The sequence below is a fragment of the Hemicordylus capensis genome, chromosome 13 (assembly GCF_027244095.1).
Source record: "Hemicordylus capensis ecotype Gifberg chromosome 13, rHemCap1.1.pri, whole genome shotgun sequence".
NCBI classification, from domain to species: Eukaryota; Metazoa; Chordata; class Lepidosauria; order Squamata; family Cordylidae; genus Hemicordylus; species Hemicordylus capensis.
In genome coordinates this window covers 5,230,463-5,243,443 of record NC_069669.1, presented here as the reverse complement: position 1 = coordinate 5,243,443, position 12,981 = coordinate 5,230,463, and positions in this window count along the sequence as shown.

Here is a 12,981-nt window from a genome sequence, read left to right as displayed (position 1 = left end):
GTCTCAGCATTTCCAGGGGAAGCATCCCAAGCAGCTGGAAAGGGATCTTTCTCTCCCAGGACCTCAAAGGAGACCATGGGAGGCCAAAGAGCTGGCTCAATCTGTGGCAGCATTCTCTGTGACTTGGCTGTGCAGACTGGCCATGGGCACCCCTTGGCTGGCTCAGGCCAAGCCCTGCTGCAGGTTTTGGTTGCCGTGGGTTAGTTGCATCCTGGACACCCTCACCCGCTTCCCTTTGTTGTCCAGAAGGCCGCCTGGTTGCAGTTCAGTTCTATTTATCTGGGCATTGCCAGGACAAAGTTGACTTAGGAAGCGACCATATGCCGAGTCAGACCATTGGTCCATCTAACTCAGTATTGTCTACACAGGCTGGCAGCAGCTTCTCCAAGGTTGCAAGTAGGAAGCTCTCTCAGCCCTATCTTGGAGATGCTGCCAGGGAGGGAACTTGGAACCTTCTGCTTGCAAGCCTGCAGATGCTCTTCCCAGAGCGGCCCCATCAAGGGGAATATCTTACAGTGCTCACATGTCTCCCATTCAAATGCAAACCAGGGTGGACCCTGCTTAGCAAAGGGGACAATTCTCCCTCTCACACACCATAAACAGATGTGTTACTGTGGTGAGCTAAAGAAAGGCCACAGACCATACCAGCATCAGCTAGAGCCTCATTCCTCCTCGTGGGGGCGGCAGCAATGGTCGACCTTACTATGCTGTATGAAGCCCCTCCTTTGGGCAGCAGATTTGTGGGAGGATCTTTTTCGTTCCTTGGTTGATTGTGTTTTTTTCCTTTATCCAGAGCAGGAGGGTGACAATTGGGCCTTTTTCAGCTTGAGGTGACAAGGTAGCTCTCTTCTGGCCCAAAAAGTATTGGAGCTGCAAAGGGTCCACACCAAGAGCAGGGCCTACAATTCTGTCTTTAGGGCTGCGGTAGGTTCATAGGGGCACAGACAGCCCATAGAGGGCGTTTGAGGTCATAGCCAGCGCCTTGAACTGGGCCCAGAAACAAACTGGCAACCAGTGTAGTTGATACAAGGCAGGTGTGATATGTCTGAGCATCGCACACCTTTCAGCAGCCTGGCATGTGCCTCTTACCACACTGGAAATTGCTGAACAGTTTTCAACGGCAGGCTTACATCAACTGCATTGTATTTATCTTTATGTTTACATTCCACTGGTCTAGTCTGAACATAACCAGCACGCAGATAACTGGAGCTAAATCCAGTTCCTCCAGCCAGGGCTTCAGCTGGCAAACTAACTGGAGTTGATAAAAGGCCCTCCTGGGTTAGGGACCTGCAAACCCATCCAGCCCTGATTGGGAGCCTCCCTCCAGATTAAGATCGTTTCCCACCAGCACCGTCTCCGTCTTATCTGGATTTCGTGCCCTCCACACCAGAACTGCCTCCGAGCTCCAGTTCTGGGTTTCCACTGCCTCCCTGGGATGAAGCGATGGGAGGGAGAGGTACAGCTGGGTGTCATCTCCATGCTTGTGGCATCACAGCCCACACTTCAACCAATAGGTCTGTTCAGATGATGACAGTTCACGGCATAAAGCAAAGCTCTAAGATGCATAAGCCAAAGGCCCCTGGGGCAGAAGTAAAACCCCTCCATACCTTCCGCCATTGTTGCTGGAGATGATGGGACTTCATAACATCTGGGGAGTTGGGACCCAGAGCTGAGAACCCCGGCCTTAAGGTGCACTCTCTCTTCCACTCTCTGGCTCGGCATTTTCCAAGGAGAGGATGCAAACTGCAGCATGCATCTCTAGAAAGGGTCTCCGGGGCTTCACAGGCCGGCCCATAACCAGCTTAAATGTGGGGTAAAGGTAAAGTGTGCCGTCGAGTCGATTTCGACTCCTGGTGACCACAGAGCCTGCCTGTGGTTGCCTTTGGTGGAATACAGGAGGGCCTTACCATTGCCTCCTCCCACACCATATGAGATGATGTGCTCTCAGCACCTTCCTATATCGCTGCTACCTGATATAGGTGTTTCCCATAGTCCAGGAAGCATACCAGCCGGGATTCGAACCGGCAACCTCTGGCTTGCTAGTCAAGTCATTTCCCTGCTGTGCCATTAGGTGGTGAAATGTGGGTGGGTGGGTGGGTGCCAAAAAAAAAAAAAAAGTATGGAGGTTTTACCACCTTGGTTGCTTTCCACTACATTACAATAGAGAGTTTAAGTCTTTTAAGTCTTTGTTCATAAAACCTAGTGTGGGTGGGGGAGAAAACTTGGAGGGGGGGTCTGCCTTAGCCCTCCCTGGCTATAGGTCTATGGGGTCCAGGTGCCCTTGTCCCAGGCACACCATCTCTGTTCCAAGAAGGGTCCCCTGCTCTCTCCAGCCTCCAGGAGGTGCGCCTGGACCTCTCACGGTGCCATGATTTTTTAACTGCTCGCTTTGCTGAAGGGGTGTGTCAATGGCAGAAGGAGGTCTCCGACTTCTAAAAGCGGTATACAAAGATGTATATACTGCTTTTCAACAAACGTTTCCAAAGCGGTTGACATAGGGAAATAAATAAATAAATAAGATGGCCCCCTGTCCCCAAAGGGATCACAATCTAAAAAGAAACCTAAGATAGACCCCAGCAGCAGCCACTGGAGGGATGCTGTGCTGGGGCTGGATAGGGCCAGTTGCTCCCCCCTTGCTCCATAAAGAGAATCACCATGTTAAAAGGCGGCCTCTTTGCCCAGTTAGCAGGGAAAATTCCTGGAATCCAGAAATCCCATTCCAGGATGACGGAGACCCGGCCACTGGGCAGACTAAACGACAGAGTCTTGTGGCACTTAAACAAGACTGTGGAGGAGAGCTGGTCTTAGAACATAAGAAGAGCGCTTCTGGAGCAAGCCAAGGCCTATCTAGTCCAATATCCTGTTTCCCATAGTGGCCTACCTGATGCCACTGGATCTTGTGGCAGTGAGCATGAATTGTCTTCTTTGCTAAGCAGGGTCTGCCTTGGTTTGCACTTGGAGGAGTGACTACATACATAACCCCGACTAACTTGGCAACCCCTACTAACTTGGCAAAGAGGCGCCTTTTAACGTGGTGATTGTCTTTATTTAGGTGGGAGAGAGTAACTGGCCCTCTCCACCCCCAGCACAGTACCTCCAGTGACTGTTGCTGGTGTCTGTCTGATGTTGCTTTTTAGATTGTGAGCCCTTTGGGGACAGGGAGCCATCTTATTTATTTACTATTTCTCTGTGTAAACCGCCCTGAGGCATTTTTGGAAGGGCGGTATAGAAATTGAATTAATAATAACAATAACAATTAATTAATTAATTAATACTTGTGAGCTCTGTGTGAATTTTCCCTTAGGAGATGGGGGCCGTAGCTTGGTGTAGGGCATCTGCATGCTTGCATGTTGACGGTCCCAAGTTCAGTTCCCGGCAGCATCTCTAGATAGGGCTGGGAGAGACTCCTGCCTGAAACCTTGGAGAGCGGCTGCCAGTCAGTGCAGACAATGCTGAGCTAGATGGACCAAGGGTCGGACTCACTATGGCAGCTCCCGCCCACTATCCCTACATTTGTTGCTTTGAAGGTGCCACACCACTGCTCGTTGTTTTCCCTGCTACAGGCAGGGAGCGTGGGCAGATCGGAGTACAGATTACACAATTTCAGGTGGGGAGGGCTGTATGCCTAGCAAATCTGCCCCCCCCGCCCCGTCAACAAGGCCCGAGGCACTACCCTCTGCTGATGGGCTCCTCTTAGTTTCAGCTTCCTCCTCTGCAGCTGACTGGGAGGAGCTGGGCTGACCCCAGCTGCAAGGAAGCACGCTGAGGGGAATTGTCTAACCGTGCTGTGGTCGGCTCCTTTTCCGATTCAGTTCTGCTTTATGCAAAGAGAGAGAAAGACAGAGAGAGAGGCGGGAGGCATTGTGGGCGGGTGCGGGCAGCCAGCTCTGGAACTGGTGCCCTCCTCCAAGCAATTTATTTATCTTTATTTATTTATTTAAAACATTTATACCCCTCCCCTCCAGTACACCAATTCCCTGGGGGGGGGAGCGCGGCTCATGACATTAGTAAAATAGACACGATGTCAAATCAAAGATGAATAAAATGAAACAGGACCAGACTCAAACCACGCTGAAAACTACTTTTAAAAAATAAAAAAGTTCCAGGTTAAAAGTTATTAATAAAAAGCTAAAAGCTGAGAACGATACCATCTAAAGAGCCCGCCAGTTAAAAGCAGCAGTTCAAACATCAGGGGTCCTCTGTAAAGAGATGTGTTTTTAATGTTTGGTTTGGTTTGAAGGGAGCGTGGAGAAACAATGGCCGTGTAACTGCTCTTTCTCGCTCTGCTTTGCAGAAAGACTCCACCTGCCAGTCCAAGCGGGATCGCCTTATAAACTCTCGCTCAGTGCTGGGGCTTCCCCTTCCCCTCAGCTCCTCTGAATGCTGACAGCAGCCACCAAGTGCTGGTTTGTCTCACCTGGATTACCTGTGTGCAAAAATGGGAGAGATGCATCCTAAGGAGCCCGGGCGGCGGGGCACCACCAAAGGAGGCCCAGCTTCCTGAAGTTCCATTTGATCTTTTCTCCCCCCCCCCTCCACGCTGCAGGCTGACCATGCATCAGGTTAACCGCGCCACTCTACATGACATATGCCCAGCCTGCAGGCAATGCCGCTCTCATTCACAGTGAGTCCTGGGAAGCAGAGGCGGCTGTGCCTCCTTTGCGTGCCCCCCCCCCCCCGGTGCGCTGACTCCTTAGGACCAGCTGCTCCCGTGCAAAATTCAGACAATGGAAGCCAGTGGTGGTGACTATCCTTCTGCTTCCCTTGAAGCCTGTTTGGTCCACCCCAAGGGAAGGGTTTGTGTGCTCAGCAGCGGCCGCCAGCTGGGAAGAAAAGGCTGGGCTTCCTGAGGCAATCCGCTTCCTGCAGGATCTGTCCGCTGGCAAGGCCTCTGCAAGCAGGATGGGCTCTCACCCAGAAGCGCCCCACGGCTGGTGCAGAGTGGCTGGCCTCTGGGTTGCTCTTTGGAAGCTTCCATATACGGAGTCTAGCTCAATACCAGCAACGGCTTGTCTGCTACACAGACTGGCAGCGGCTTCTCCAAGGTTGCAGGCAGGAATCTCTCTCAGCCCTATCTTGGAGATGCTGCCAGAGAGAGGAATATCTTAAAGTGCTCACACAGGTAAAGTAAAGTGTGCCATCAAGTCGGTGTCGACTCCTGGCGACCACAGAGCCCTGTGGTTTTTCTTTGGTAGGATACAGGAGGGGTTTCCCATTGCCTCCTCCCACTCAGTGTGAGATGATGCCTTTCAGCCTCTTCCTATATCGCTGCTGCCCGATAGAGGCGTTTCCCATAGTCTGGGAAACATACCAGTGGGGATTCGAACCGGCAACCTCTGGCTTGCGAGTCAAGTCTTTCTCTGCTGTGTCATTAGGTGTCTGGGAGCACTCGCACAGGTAGTCTCTTATATTTAGCACGGGGAGAGCAACTGGCCCTATCCAACCCCAGCACAGCACCCCTCCAGTGGCTGCTGGTGGTATCTGCCTTATTTTTCTTTTTAGATTGGGTGCCCTTTGGGGACAGGGGACCATCTTATTCATGTATTATCTATTTTTCTTTGTAAACCACTTTGAGAACTTTGGTTGAAGAATGGTATATAAATAGTAGCAGTAGTCGTCGTCGTCTCCCATGCAAATGCAAACCTGGGCAGACCCTGCTTAGCAAAGGGGACAATTCATGCTTGCTACAAGCCTGTAGCCTCATAATGGCACAGTGGGGAAATGACTTGACTAGCAAGGCAGAGATGTATGTTATGTTATGTTATGTTATGTTATGTTATTTAACTTCTATACCACCCAAACATTTATCTCTGGGCGGTTCGACCCAGGCACCCAGGAACTTCACCTCTGTCTGCAAGCACAGAGGCGAGCGGGCAGGGGCCTGATCAGAGGAGCGGCCAAGCTGGCTGGCTTGCTGGCTCCTAGGGCTGGGACTCCCTCCCGTCCACACTGGTGCAACACTGCGCACCGGAAATCAGAGGGCAGAGCAGATGTGCCGCAGCAGCAGAGTCAAGGCACAGCCAAACGTTACGGAGCCAACGCAGTGGGGTGGGGGGAGTCCCTGGGAGGCCTGCTCCGCTGATGGCAAAGGCTGCTCTGCTGCTGCCCACAAATTGAGAAACAGCCCGGCCATCCGGTGTCAAAGGGGACGGGCTGGCAGATGCTGAAAGTGCGCTGTCAGGCGGGAGAGGCGCTCAGGGCTCTCCGTGGGCCCGTCAGCAGCTCTTTTGGAAGGAGACATAGGCAGCTGCCTTGGTCCGAGTCAGACCCTTGGTCCTTCTAGCTCAGTACTGACTACACTGACTGGCAGCAGCTCTCCAAGGTTTATTATTATTATTTTCTTGTTTACACAGTCAGACAGGTGTTATTGACTGGTTTGTTTTATCCAGACGTTGAGTCCTTCCCAAGGACCTGGGATGCCAGGATTTTATTATCAATATTGTTGCTCTTATTATTATAGATATCGTGGCAGAATATAGGCTGTTCCCAGTAAAGCTGCTTTTTGTAATTGGCTGATGGTGATTTCTGTGGCCCCGATGGTGTTGAGGTGCTCTTCAAGGTCTTTTGGAACTGCACCCAGGGTGCCAATTACCACTGGGATTATTTTGGTCTTTTTCTGCCACAGCCTTTCAATTTCAATTTGTAGATCTTTGTATTTTGTGATTTTTTCTATTTATTTTTCTTCTATTCTGCTATCCCCTGATATTGCTATGTCGATTATTTTAACTTGTTTTTCTTTCTTCTTGACTACAGTTATATCTGGTGTATTGTGCTGAGAAAGATTCCTGCCTGCAGCCTTGGAGAAGCCGCTGCCAGTCTGTGAAGACAATACTGAGCTAGATAGACCAATGGTCTGACTCAGTATATGGCAGTTTCCTATGTTCCTATGTATAACGAGAATCACCCCTTTGAAAGGGGCCTCTTTGCCCCAGTTAGCAGGGGCAACGCCCAGTGACCTGCCTCATAGCCATTTTCCAGTCACTGAGCCTAGTTCTGCTGCAAGAACTCTTGCAATGATGGTGCCTCTCCCTTTAACAGGCACTTTCCATCCACCCTGGTCCCGATCCAGACCAGCCTTGACAACAGCAAAGCCAAAGCTCTGGGTTCCCCCTAGTGGCCGAGGAAGTGCCCTGCAGCCTCCCAGCAGCTTCAGTCTATAGTGCAGATCCAAGAACATCTGGAAACCCATCAGGTTGGGAACCCCTGATATGGGGGGAGGGGGCCTTTCGGAGCCACACCTACTCATGCCCACTAGCACATGCTCATTCACAGAGGCCTGTCTAGGAGAGCCTCCCCGCAGAGGGTGCCACGCCCAGGCAGACCCCTCACCTTTCACGCTGCTCAGAATCTACTTGGCAGCCTCTTGCCAGGGCAACCCTCTGGGGCGAGAACTTGTACTCCAAGGACTACCCATCTCTGTCCAGCTCTTCTTGCTTTGGCAACATCTTTGCCAGCTTGGCATCATCAGAATGCTTGATTCAGACCGAGACCCAGGTTCAAATTCCTGGCCTGCCCAGAAACTCCCTGGGTGACCCTGGGCCAGTTGCTCAGCCGAAGTGACCTTGCAGAGCGGGATATGATTGTAACAAACAAACAAACAAACAAACAAACAAACAAACAAACAAACAAACAAATGAATGTTGTTGTTGTTAAATAAACACAAGCTTAGAGAGGACTGCAACCTGCCTACAGGAAATGATTTACATTTGTGGCCAGACATCCTGGACCAACGTTCAGAAGGATATTCACAGCATGACTAATAATGAGATGCCACTAGATTCTAAAGGAATGCTGTTGTAGCTTGCTCATCAAAACCCAAAGTTCAGTGCCCTAGTCTCATCTGCTGCTGCAGAACTCAGACTAGCAGGAAAACCTGGGGAAATTCAGAACAAGTGCCCCCCAGGGGCCAAGAATGCATTGGCAGTGCAGCCCTGGCTCTGCCAAGCTTAGACAAGGGTTTGTCCAACCGTAGATGTGGCTGGATCATCATCCCTAGTCAAGATGGCTGGAGTGGAGGCCCTTGAGAGTTGTAGCCCAGCCACAGCTGGCGGCTCTGGCTCAGGCCGACAAAACCATAAAGCTAAAGGATGGGGAGCAGGACAAAGAGCTTCATTGCAAAATAACACCCTTTTGTTGGTTTGGGGGAGCAAACATATAATATAGATATTTATTTATGTAATACATTTTATATGCTGCCCATTGCAGAAGCCTCAAGGTGGTTTACACACACAAAAATTTAAACACATTAAAAAACATAAAATTCAGATTAAACCAACAAATCAGTAAGATCCAGCCAAACGCCTGACTGAAGAGATGCGTCTTCAGTTCTTTCCTAAAAACCATCAGGGAGGGAGCAGCTCCAACTGCTCCAAAAAGAAATTAAAAATAAAATAAAATAAAAAGATTAGAATCATTCGGACAATGGTTTTTACCATGACTCTATATGGATGCAAAAGCTGGGCTTTGAAGAAGCAAGATAGAAAAAGCATTGATGCTTTTGAATTTTGGTGCTGGAGAAGACTTTTGAGGATACCACGGATAGCCAGGAAAACAAACAAATGGATCATAGAACAAATCAATCCAGGATTTTCACTCGAGGCTCAAATGCCCAGGCTAAAACTACCATACTTGGGACACATTATGAGAAGATCCAGCTCACTGGAGAAGTCCATCATGCTGGGAAAAGTTGAAGGACAGAGAAGAAGAGGACGACCAGCTGCAAGGTGGATGGACTCAATTACAACAGCAATGAATGCACCACTGAGAGACCTAAAAGGCCAAGTTGGAGACAGTTCATCCTGGAGAGAATCTATCTATGTAGTCCCTAAGCGTCAACACCGACTTGACAGCACTTAATCAATCAATCCATTTCAATAGAAAGTGCGTTCCGCAGCCGCCCCGGGGCAACTACAGAGAAGGCCGGTCTTTGAGTCTTTGAACTGGTGGCACCCTCTGATGAACCATAGATATTTTTATTATTATTATTAATTTGATTTCTATACCGCCTTTCAAAAATGGCTCAGGGCGGTTTACACAGAGAAATAACAAACAAATAAGATGGATCCCTGTCCCCAAAGGGCTCACAATCTAAAAGAAACACAAGACAGACACCAGCAACAGTCACTGGAGGTCCTGTGCTGGGGGTGGAGAGGGCCAGTTATTCTCCCCACTGCTAAATCTAGAAAATCACCACATTAAAAGGTGCCTCTTTGCCAAGTTAGTAGGGGTATATACAGAAATATACAGATATTTTTCCATATTGCAAATACGTTAACTGTTTCTGTCTGAAACTTTTACAATAATAAGCATGACAAATTATGCAATAGATGACTGCATAAAGGGAAATACTAAGTTAATACATGTAGCCATTAGATGCATGCTTAAGTTAGTGTTTTCTATACCAAGGGCTCTGAGCAGACAGAAGCGATTAAAACATCCTTGTAAGATAGCCAGTTCAATGTCAAGTAGATCTTAATTTACTTTAGGTTAGATTCCAGGTTTAAAAGTAGTTGTGAAGTTCCCAGTTAAGCCGCCCATCTGCTCCTCCTTCCACCTAAGAGCTGGCCAGTGGGGATCATTTTGGCGGGGCAGGGAGCGCCACTCCCAAGTCCGTGCGTGGCTGCGTCCATGTGTGCCCCACCACCACATGCAGGCAGCTGGGTGCACTGCCTCCGCTGTTCACAGACTTCTGAGCAGCGCAGCAGGAAACGCGGTGGAGTGGACGAGGAGCAGGTAAGGTCCGGCTTGACTTGGGTACTGCTTCTCGCCCTGCCGAAACAATTTGGCGGGCCGTGCTGAATCAATTTGTGTACATCCCTACTGGCCAGCCGACCAAGGTAGAGATCCTGAGTTCAGCCTTCGCGGAGTCTTCTGGAGAGGAGGTTATTCTAACATGGAGGGTCAGCCCCGGCCGGGTCAGCAACCCAGAGTGTGAAGCAAAATGTTCAGGGGTAGTGCCAGAGAAGCTGTGCTGTGCAATCTGGCCGTCATGGCCCAGAATCCTTTGCAACGTTGCCATTCAATTCACAAATCCCACACTGCAGTGCACGGTCTCAGAGAGCCGCACCCGAGTATCCTCCTCTGCGAGGGGGTGCCTGATTTCATGTGGGGTGGGGGTGGGAAAGTGTCTAGGGCTAGCCTCCATGGTGGAGCAGCCACTGAGACCCAGGCCATGGCCGCATGCCCACTCTCCTGCCTTGGCACACAGGGGACGACCTCCAGGGGGCACCCTTGGTCAGCCTTAGAGATCACCATGGCTTATTATGGGAGACAGACGCTGGCAGGAGGAGACATTCGGATCCTGACCCTGAGGATGCTGTGCAGGGAAGTCCTGGCCTCCCTTGTCCTGAAGCCCCACAGAGGAAGCCAGCAAGAGACCCCTACAGGTGCCCCCCTCAGAAACGGGCGCCTTCCTAAGATGGTGCTGTGCCCACAGAAGCCTGTGGAGCTTGGGCAAGGTGGCACCCCTGTGCCAGGCCAGAGGGGGGTGCTGCCGCCCAGGGAGAGTGCGCCCAGAGAGGAGGACCTTGCATGAGGCTGCAGTGCCTGGAAGGCCCCAGGAAGTGGAGTTGGGGGCCGGCTTGCTGCAACAGACCAGACGGCGGTGTCTTGGGTACACCTGGATGGCCATGTAGGGCCCACACCACACAAGGAGCCCCTCTGGGCTTCTTCCTTCAAGACCACAGAACCTGCCCACCAGGGTTCCCTCTCATTTGTTTTCATCTGTGCTCAGAATAAATTCTGTTCTGGGCAGCCTTATCAGGGCAGTGTGCTGTTTCCACTCTGGAGCTGGCCTTGTGGTAGCGAGCATGACTTGTCCCCTTAGCTAAGCAGGGTCTTCCCTGGCTGCATGTATAAGGGAGTGTGAGCACTGCAAGATATTCCCCTCAGGGGATGGAACTGGTCTGGGAAGAGCAGAGATAAAAGTTCCCTCCCTGGCAGCATCTCCAAGACAGGGCTGAGAGAGATTCCTGCCTGCAACCTGGGAGGAGCCGCTGCCAGTCTGTGAAGACAATCCTGAGCTAGATGGACCAAGGGTCTGACTCAGTAGATGGCAGCTTCCTATGTTCCTATGTGCATTCAGAATGGAGCCTTCCTGATGCAGGCTAAGCGGGATCTAAAATTGACTGAGCGGACATCCCAAAACTTGTGTGTGCATGCGCATACCTTGGAGGAAGCCCTGGTGGGCCTGACCACAGAGGCAGCCAGAGCTGGGAAGCTTCCCAGAGAGTTGTCCTCCTCTCTAGGTGGTGCCAGTCAGCCCTGGCACTGGGCAAGGTATCCAGCCAGCCCCAGGAGGCCCCAAGCTGTCTTTCTCAGGGCACACATGGCGTCTGTGTGTGTGTGCAGCTGGAAGCCAAAGAGAAAGGGTTTCTGTTGGTCCTTTGCTTTGATGCTGCTGCTGGGTGTGCCAAGCTCAGTATTGTCTACACAGACTGGCAGCAGCTTCTCCAAGGTTACAGGTAGGACCTATCTTGGAGATGCCAGGTATGGAACTTGGAAACTTCTGCATGTAAGCCTGCAAGTGCTCTTCCCTGCAAGGCCTGAAACAGCCCCATCCCCTAAGAGGGAGATCTTACAGTGTTCACACATGGAGTCTCCCATTCATATGCAACCAGGGTGGACCCTGCTTAGGAAAGGGGACAACTCATGCTTGCTACCGCAAGGCCAGCTCACCTGGTCTCCATCCTGGAGATGCAGAATGGGCAGCCTGTGTGGAATCCTTCCTGGAACAAGGGGTCAGAGCGGTCTCCCCCCCCCAATTCAGCCAGAGTTCCTTAGAGGAGAGCGATGCAATCTCCAGTCTAGAGAGACCCTCCAAGGGGGCAGTGTGGTGTGGCCCCTGGGCATGCTCGATCCAGGCCTTTCTGGGAGATGCCAGCCTGCTTGTCTGGGACCATGTGGGGCACATCTGGGTTGCCTGGGCATGGGCCAAGAGCACGTGCTCCAACTGCCCTGCAGAAGCTAAGCCGGTCCTGGTTTGGACATTACCTGGATGGGAGACAACCTGGGAGTCCTACAGACCTCATGGAAGAAAGGTGAGAATACGACCATAAATACATTTCAGACATTGATGGGGTCCAACGAGGATCTCCCTCAGTGTCATGGCAGAGGACAGAGAAGGCTTGTAGCTCAGTGACAGAGCCCCTGCTCTGCATGCACAAGGTCCCAGGGTCAGTCCTTGGTGAAAGCAGCACCTCCAGGTAGGGCTCTGTCTGAAACCCCCGAGAGCTGCTGCCAGCCAGAGCAGAGGCAATTCTAAGCCGAGGGTTCGACTCGGCAGGAGGCAACTTCCCCGCGCAGCCAAAGAGAGAGGCAGCCTGCTGGGCAGGCCCCACGGTCGGCTCCCAAGAGTCACCTGCCTGGCTGCAGGCGGCGGCTGGCTTCTTTCCCAGCCCTGCTCCACAGCTTCTGGGTGCCCCCGGGAGTGCCAGGGGCGGGGAAACTCTGCGGCCAGGCCAGGAATTGCAGGAGGCCCCCCCCGCTCCCTCCACACCCCCTCGCAGCCTTCAAGGGGCCCAGGAGAGGAAGCTGCCTCTTCCCTCCCATCGCGCGAGTCGCGCCTCCAAGAGGGAGTTTCCACTTGGTCATGTTTCAAGAATGTGTCTCCTCCTCCTCCTCCTCCCCCCCCCCGCTGCTCCCCCCTCGCCCGTGCACTTCCTATCTTTGGGCGGGGTGTGCGATCCATTCCCCCCTCCCCGGCCCTCAGCATCCTGCCTCCGGAAGGAGCTGCCTCCTGCTACCCACGCGGGGGCAGCCGGCCACATGTGCCAGCCGCAGTGCCCTCGCCTCAGGGAGGGAGTGGGTGGTCGGCTGCTCTCCCCGGGGGGGGGGAATGGGGGGGGCGCCAACGTCAGAGCACGAGGCGCGGATCTGTGCCCCCCGCCCAGCATCACGGCCCCGATCCTGCAGAGCCTGAATGAAACCAGTCCAAAGCTCTGCGCCCGTCTGTAAGGCGAGGGACTTCCTTACGGGCCAGTG